Genomic DNA, 9,235 nt, shown 5'->3' with positions numbered 1-9,235 from the left:
TTTCCGAGCAGGTCTGACAAGCGTGGGTAGCTTTTCAGAAAGCGCTGAACCACCAAATTAAAGACGTGGGCCAGGCATGGCACGTGCATGAGGCAGCCGAGCTACAGAGCCGCCACCAGGTTACGGCCGTTGTCACACACGACCATGCCCGGTTGGAGGCTCAGGAGGCTCCTAAGCTGAGTAGTTTCAGCACGGCCTGCTGACGCTTGCCCACCGCTGTGCTGCCACGCCACGCGACACCGACTGCTGGCGACGTGCTGCTGCTGACACATCTTGATTGCGAGACAGAGGTTCCATAGAAGGAGGAGGAGGGTGGTTTAGTGGAGGAAGCATACACCGCCGCAGATACCAGCACCGAGCTGGGGCCCGCAATTCTGGGGGTGGGTAGGACATGAGCGGTCCCAGGCTCTGACTCGGTCCCAGCCTCCACTAAATTCACCCAATGTGCCGTCAGGTAGATATAGTGGCCCTGCCTGCCTGTGCTTGTCCACGTGTCCGTTGTTAAGTGGACCTTGGCAGTAACCGCGTTGGTAAGGGCGCGTACAATGTTGCGGGAGACGTGGTCGTGCAGGGCTGGGACGGCACATTGGGAAAAGTAGTGGCGACTGGGAACTGAGTAGCGCGGGACCGCCGCCGCCATCATACCTTTGAAAGCCTCCGTTTCCACAACCCTATACGGCAGAATCTCCAGGCTGATAAATTTGGCAATGTGCACGTTTAACGCTTGAGCGTGCGGGTGCGTGGCGGCGTACTTGCGCTTGCGCTCAAACACTTGCGCTAGCGACGGCTGGACGGTGCGCTGAGAGACATTGGTGGATGGGGCCGAGCACAGCGGAGGTGAGGGTGTGGGTGCAGGCCAGGAGACGGTAGTGCCTGTGTCCTGAAAGGGGGGTTGGATCTCAGTGGCAGGTTGGGGCACAGGGGGAGAGGCAGCGGTGCAAACCGGAGGCGGTGAACGGAATTCGTCCCACCTTGTGGGGTGCTTGGCCATCATATGTCTGCGCATGCTGGTGGTGGTGAGGCTGGTGGTGGTGGCTCCCCGGCTGATCTTGGCGCGACAAAGGTTGCACACCACTGTTCGTCGGTTGTCTGCACTCTCAGTGAAAAACTGCCAGACCTTTGAGCACCTCGGCCTCTGCAGGGTGGCATGGCGCGTGGGGGCGCTTTGGGAAACAGTTGGTGGATTATTCGGTCTGGCCCTGCCTCTACCCCTGGCCACCGCACTGCCTCTTCCAACCTGCCCTGCTGCTGCACTTGCCTCCCCCTCTGAAGATCTGTCCTCAGTAGGAGTAGCAAACCAGGTGGGGTCAGTCACCTCATCGTCCTGCTGCTCTTCCTCCGAATCCTCTGTGCGCTCCTCCCTCGGACTTACTCCAATTACTACTACCTGAGTGATAGACAACTGTGTCTCATCGTCATCGTCCTCCTCACCCACTGAAAGCTCTTGAGACAGTTGCCGGAAGTCCCCAGCCTCATCCCCTGGACCCTGGGAACTTTCCAAAGGTTGGGCATCGGTCACGACAAACTCCTCCGGTGGGAGAGGAACCATTGCTGGCCATTCTGGGCAGGGGCCCGGGAACAGTTTCTGGGAGTCTGCCTGCTCCTCAGAATGTGTCATTGTAATGGAGTGAGCAGGCTGGGAGGAAGGAGGAGCAGCAGTCAGAGGATTCAGAGTTGCAGCAGTGGACGGCGCAGAACTCTGGGTGGTCGATAGATTGCTGGATGCACTTTCTGCCATCCACGACAGGACCTGCTCACACTGCTCATTTTCTAATAAAGGTCTACCGCGTGGACCCATTAATTGTGAGATGAATGTGGGGACGCCAGAAACGTGCCTCTCTCCTAATCCCGCAGCAGTCGGCTGCGATACAACCTGGATCAGGAGCTCGGCCTGTGCCCACACCCTGACTTGGGCCTCCGCGTCCTCGCCCGCGTCCACGTCCTCTAGGCCTACCCCTACCCCTCAGCATGGTGTATTACCAGTAGTGCAGAAACAGAACGCTGTAATTAAATGTGCCGCTTATTGGCCTGTGGTTGGAGGCTGACTTCGCTTACGGAACGCACAGCAGAGGCAGGAATGAATTTTGCGCAAGCCTGCTGTAACACTTAGCGGGCTGCGTATGAATTAGGACAACTACCCCCAGCAGAGACCCAGTACACTTGTGGACAGGAATACAGCGGTGATGTAAGAGGCAACACAGAGGCAGGAAAGAATTTTGCGCAATCCTGCTGTAACACTTAGCTGGCTGCGTATGAATTAGGACAACTACCCCCAGCAGAGACTCAGTACACAGAGGACGGTCACAGGCAGCCCAAATAGATTTTTTTTCCCAAATGTTTTTGGAAAGGCCCACTGCCTATATACACTAAATATGTCTTCTGTCCCTGCCTCACCACTACTGGCCCTGGACAATGTAAAATTACTGCAGACTGTTTCACTGTGGACAGGAATACAGCGGTGATGTAAGAGGCAGCACAGAGGCAGCAAAGAATTTTGCGCAAGCCTGCTGTAACACTTAGCTGGCTGCGTATGAATTAGGACAACTACCCCCAGCAGAGACCCAGTACACTTCTGGACAGGAATACAGCGGTGATGTAAGAGGCAACACAGAGGCAGGAAAGATTTTGCACAAGCCTGCTGTAACACTTAGCTGGCTGCGTATGAATTAGGACAACTACCCCCAGCAGAGACCCAGTACACTTGTGGACAGGAATACAGCGGTAATGTAAGAGGCAACACAGAGGCAGGAAAGAATTTTGCGCAAGCCTGCTGTAACACTTAGCTGGCTGCGTATGAATTAGGACAACTACCCCCAGCAGAGACCCAGTACACTTCTGGACAGGAATACAGCGGTGATGTAATAGGCAACACAGAGGCAGGAAAGAATTTTGTGCAAGCCTGCTGTAACACTTAGCTGGCTGCGTATGAATTAGGACAACTACCCCCAGCAGAGACCCAGTACACTGAGGACGGTCACAGGCAGCCCAAATAGATTTTTTTTCCCAAATGTTTTTGGAAAGGCCCACTGCCTATATACACTAAATATGTCTTCTGTCCCTGCCTCACCACTACTGGCCCTGGACAATGTAAAATTACTGCAGGACGCAATGCTCTGCACGGCCGATATAAGAAAAAAAAAAAAAAATGTGCAACACTGCAAAAAGCAGCCTTCACACTACTGCACACGGTTAGATGTGGCCCTAAGAAGGACCCTTGGGGTTCTTGAAGCCTAAAATAACTCCTAACGCTTTCCCTATAGCAGCTCCGGCACCAGCAGCACTGTCCCTGAACTATGTCAGAATGCATCTGTGCCGAGCCGCGGGAGGGGCCGATTTTTATACTCGGGTGACACCTGATCTCCCCAGCCACTCACTGCAGGGGGGTGGTATAGGGCTTGAACGTCGCAGGGGGAAGTTGTAATGCCTTCCCTGTCTTTCTATTGGCCAGAAAAGCTCGCTAATGTCTCAGAGATGGAAGTGAAAGTAACTCGAACATCGCGTGGTACTCGTCTCGAGTAACGAGCATCTCGAACACGCTAATACTCGAACGAGTATCAAGCTCGGACGAGTACGTTCGCTCATCTCTAACAAACAACCATTTAGCAAATTCTCACTCATTGTGCAATTGCTGCACCTATTTACATTGGATGATAATTAGGAAAATTTGCCTGATAATCGCTCTGTATTATAGGCCCTTAAAGATGTTTTACAATTAGAGACAAACACAATCTAACTAAAGTAACAAGACACAAACATTTATGCTTTTATTTGAGCACATACAGTAAACATCCACAGTGCAGAACTGAGAAAAACTAAGTGAACCTCAGTGTTAATGATTTTTTTGAAGAGTTAATTGGCAAAGGTGTTCAATTAAGGAGATGAAATTGGAAGTGCCGATTTTCTCAGGTGCTTTGTCCATTAAATATAGGCACACAAAGCCTGGTCACTGACAATTCTGTTATCTCAAAAAAGTTTGGTTAGTGTGAACCATTTCTTGATACAAATAACTTTCATAAGACCTGTTAAGATGTGTTAAAGAGACTCATAAAGCTGAAAAATGCTACAAAACAGTGCTAAAGACCTGGGAACACATCAAAGTTTTGCAAATTATCTATAAATGAAGAAAATTCTAGAATGTTGACTGGGTGTCCTTGTTAAAATTACTCCAAAAACACTATGGGTAATGTTGATAAAGGTCAGAAGTGAACAGCAAAACTCTTATAGAAAAAGAAACAAACTGCAAAACTCTCTGTTTAGGTGTGCACACGGAGAAAATCTAGCAAACCACAGATGGACCTTCTAAATACGTAACATAGTATGTTAGGCAGAAAAAAGACACATGTCCATCTAGTTCAAGCCCTCGAGTGTTGATCCAGAGGAAGGCAAAAAAAATGTAGGTAGAAGGCAATTTTACTCATTTAAGGCAACAAATTCCCTTCTGACTCTAAAAACTCTTTCATAGGAGCGTAGCGATTTTCAGTTGGTCGTGTCACTGCCACAGCGCAACTAAAAATCATATGAACGGGCGCACAAATCTGCCATTTGTGCGCCAGTTCAGACGACCCGGGTCCGGCGCATGCACACTGAGCCCGGAATGCCGTCAGGCGGGTGGAGACTGAACTGCCTCCCCGTTTCTACCTCTTTGCCACTCTCGGCAAGGGGTGGGGGTGGGATGGGGCAGGAGCAAGTGTGCTAAGCTCTCGCCCCTTGTTGGCTGCAAGCAATGGGAGGTGGCAAAGAGGAGGAGGGAAGGGGGTGGGAGTTTAGCAGACACACTGCTTAACTCCCTCCCTTCTCCGGAAGCTACCATAGGCTCCCATAGGAGTCTATGGAAGCCGCCACCATATTCCGGTGAGAAGATAGTTCCTGGACTATCTTTTTTGGCCGACGTAAAAAGCGGCTGACCAAAATGCGCACTGTATACTCTATCTTGGCCGGCTGGGCACTTTTATGCTGTTGAAATGTGCCCATCTAAACTGATGCATTGTAAACCAATGCATCAGATGGGCAGTGTATATCAGCAGGGCGTGAAAACGCGGCCAATATACGCTCGTATGAATGAAGCGCCTAGCAATCAGAATAATTCCTATATCAACAATCCTTTTAAAATAATCCGTGATTATAACATTTATGCATTTTTTTTATTTATACTACTACCGTATTACGTGACTCAATGGGGGGTGGGGGGTAAAACTTTTAATAGTCTCAATGTGACAGGGACTTTAATAGTTAATTGAGAACATTCAATGCAGGTGGTGATCATATTTTAAGGTCATATAAGTTTACCATTGACCCTGTTTCAGTTCCTGATGACCTTGGATAGAACACTTTGTGTCCCAGGCAACCAAGCCTGGATGGTAAGTATACTGTAATTTTGCCTTAACAAGTCTCCGATCAGAACTGTATGTGCTACATTAAGAATGTGGTCAGAAAGACTTAACTGTAATGATTAGTGCAGAAGAGTAATCAGTGCAAATAATTTATAGGGACCCATTACAGCATTTAAAAGGCCCAACTGAGTCTTAAAGTAAAGAATCTTAGCTACTAAGCAGGGGGAAATGGGCAGGAATGCGCTCAGGTAGATGAGAATATATGAGCAGCTGCGGTGGAAGGTACGCCTTGCTCCTGATTAATTGGACTCCGTTCTGTCCATTATTTATTATGCATATACTATATCAGTACGAAGAGATTGTGGGGAAGAGTTTGTGGTTCATGGTACCTCCAGCCGGTTAGTTAGTTTCCATGGTAACATTACTCATCCCATGCACCTGAACGATTGCAAGAGTGGAAACAGACTACTAATTTAACCCACAGACTGCTGCTCACATGTACTTGGCACTGAAAATATACAGAAAGACCTCAGTAAGGAAGTACTGATAGAGTTAATGAGTGAAATATACTGCAGTCCATACATGGAAACCTCACCACCGCACAAATTCTATGAAGCAAAATTAAAGTAATATTCTGTAACTTTGTTGGCAAAGTTTGCTATAAGCAGTATGGCATCTTCTTTGCACATAATAGGGAAGATTTCCTAATAATCACGAACAGAAGATGTCAGCGAGCAAAGCATAAATGAAGGCGAACGGATCAAAATAGTGCATGCGACATGATAAATTTGTCTTTATTTGCTATTGTATATTTAAACAAATACTTTGTACCAAAAAATGGTCCATGTCTAATAAATTGACTGCATTCTCCTGCTGGACTACTTCTTGTCAATGTACACTAGGCTACCAAAAGTATATGGACACTCCTATCGGTAGAATGGATTGTATCTTATTAGCATGGCACACGTCCTAAGCCATGCTACAGAAGATACAGACCTTAGGAGGTGTCAGCCATTTTTTTTTGGAAGGGAATGGCATGCTATTGGATATAATTGGTCATGCCGCTGCACATAAGCTGTCCATCATGAAGCATAATGCATTGGCTTGTCTACAATGCTGCACGAAGTGTCATCATTGGACAGTAGAGTAATGGAAGAATGTTCTATTAAGTCATGAATCCTGCTACTCTGCCTTCAAATCAGACGGATGTACCTGGGTGTAGAAGGTGCTTGGAGAAAGCTACAGATTGGGCTAAATTTTCAAAATTTGCATAACATTTCCAAAAGTCCATCTAAATCATCAAACTGAACTCCAGCACCTTGTTTGCCTACCCACATCATGGCTGAGTTCCAGTCAGCTTCAGATTTCGATATTTTTATTTCACATGGCCTCTAGAGAGTGTAAAATCTACATCTCCCACAATGCCCTACTGCTAGTTAATGACTAGTGCACAATCACAACTAAACTGTGTCGTCATTAAAGAGCGTGAAGGAACTGAGCATGCTCGACCAGTAAAACAGCGGAGCACACAGGTCAGAACTATAGAATAACAATGGAGAACAAAGCGGGGCAGACCACAGGCAAAACTATATCTCTGCAGCTTGTAAAACAAGTTCTAACATTATATTGCAAAATGATATGTTATCACCTTATGAAGCATATAACTTTGTATTGCTGAAATACCACTTTGAATACGGCAGAAGTTCTATTATGGTCTGGGGTATTTTATTCGGCATAGTCTTGGTCTGTTGGTTGTGGTGGCAAGAACCATGAACATGGAGGTGTACCTTGACATTTTATGCAATAATGTTCTGCTGGGAATGTACAGAATGCTGGGAATGGTCAGCCAAACTTCCAACAAGACAAGTTGCCTTGTCACAAATCCAACACTATTTTCCATTGGTTTGAGGATATGGATGTTCAATGATTATACTGGCTGCATAGAGTCCCAACCTGAACCCTACTGAACGTATTTGGGATAAACTGGAATGTCAGGAAGTATGAACAGTAGCCCTATTTCTTGAGAGAACTGACCAGATGTTTGCAGGATGAATAGTTGGAAATGCCACCTAAAGTGTATCACATGTTGGTAGAAACATTTAGAAGTATTAACATAGAATAAATACTACTTTTGATTATTGCTCAGATGTCCAATTACCTTTGGTAGGATAATGTATACATAGTACAATGTTAGGTCATCTGATAGAAAACCCTCGAAGTAGAGAAAAGAAATGTCTTGCAGACAGCAGCAGCACGTGGCTCTCTCTAGGCGATTATAATACCGAACGATTCCTCGAGGCTTTTATATAGTTCCTGTGTCGTATGTCATTACATACTTCCGATCATCAGCCAATAATAAAGCACTTTGTGGTCAATTGCATACTTCCATGCACACATACTTCCGTCTCATTAATACTTCTATTGGTACATTTCCACGCCCAACTGAGCAATTCATCGTTCAGTATAAACACTCTCCATGACAGACCCGCGATCGATTGAGCGAAATGATGAGAAATTTACAAGATGATCTACATGTGTCATCATTTCAAAGCAATTGAGTCATTCACTTGTTCTCTCGCTCGAAGGAGTTCTAGTGCCGCTTTAAAAGGAGCCTAACTCATGTGGATTATGGAACTATGAACGTGGTGACTATTTTTATATCTACTTTATGACTGTGAATAGATGGTAAATGTATGAAAAATGTACCAGGGAGCAGATAATGATGTCAAACAAACAAAAAACTAAGACTCCCCCCCTATTCAGCACCGTCACTCAGTTCCCTGTAGGTGATACAGCAGTCACATGCTGTTCATCGTTTATGTGTCTGCTGCAGCCAATCAATGCCAACAGTAGTCATGTGCCATTCATGTAGACATGACCATTACCGCTAGTGATTGGCTTTCGTGGTGATGTGAAAGAAGAATGTCGCATGACCGTTGCAGCAGATTCTGGAACTGGAGTGATGCTACTGGACTGAGGGAGGAGGGTTGTGTTTGTTTCTTTAAGACCATTATCTGCCTTGTTTCAATATTTTTTTAAACTTAGAAAAACACCTTTAAGAATCTTTTGACATGTCATATACGCTTATCACATTTTTGCTGGGTGTGGGTCCAGGGGCACTGTGCCTTCAGCTCCCATTGGCATTTTCAAGTCTCTCTGGAGAGCCATATGGGCTATGGAAAGTATATAGCATGTACACAGCTAACTCCACCTCTCCACTATTCTCCCTCACCTTACTATTGTTTTGTGCATTCTCTTAATGCGCTTTTTAGAAATGGCATATTAATAAATATAAAGTTACAACCACTAATGTACTATACACAGGGATATGTCTTCTAGAAATGTTCTGCTGTCTATGAACAATGCACACTTGCAATGCTCGGAAATGGAATGATCTACTTTGCAGTAGAGTATTGACTAGATCTAATTTACATGGCTTGTATCAAACCCATACCTGCACTTCTGTACTGGTACCTGTAGCCAAAATGCATAGTACCCACTCATATGTACCCTTACCGAGATCCATTCTATAGAATCTATGTATGAAATAAATAACATTTATTAACAAAAGAAAAACAAACAAGAGTCATGCAATAGTGCGTATTAACCCCTGACAGTCATCAATTAATCCCCGAGTTGAACTATATTACTGAGAACTATCTCTAATCAAAACCTGTGTGACAAATTGCCCACAGGCCAATAGAAGGACAGGATAAGGCTACACAATGATTTTGGCCATGACAAGTGTCAAGCAACCAAATATCACTGTGCAGCTCTGTGACCTTGCACTGGTATTGAAGTCAATGAGGTCGTGGTGCAAGTAGAAAATTGCTGTGACTGCAGGTCATAGGTCATAAAAGAATCCACTGAGGTTGCATTTTTGCGACCCGTAGTTGCAGTAACCA

This window comes from Eleutherodactylus coqui, chromosome 9, assembly GCF_035609145.1.
Source record: "Eleutherodactylus coqui strain aEleCoq1 chromosome 9, aEleCoq1.hap1, whole genome shotgun sequence".
NCBI lineage: Eukaryota > Metazoa > Chordata > Amphibia > Anura > Eleutherodactylidae > Eleutherodactylus > Eleutherodactylus coqui.
This window is presented reverse-complemented; position numbering follows the sequence as displayed.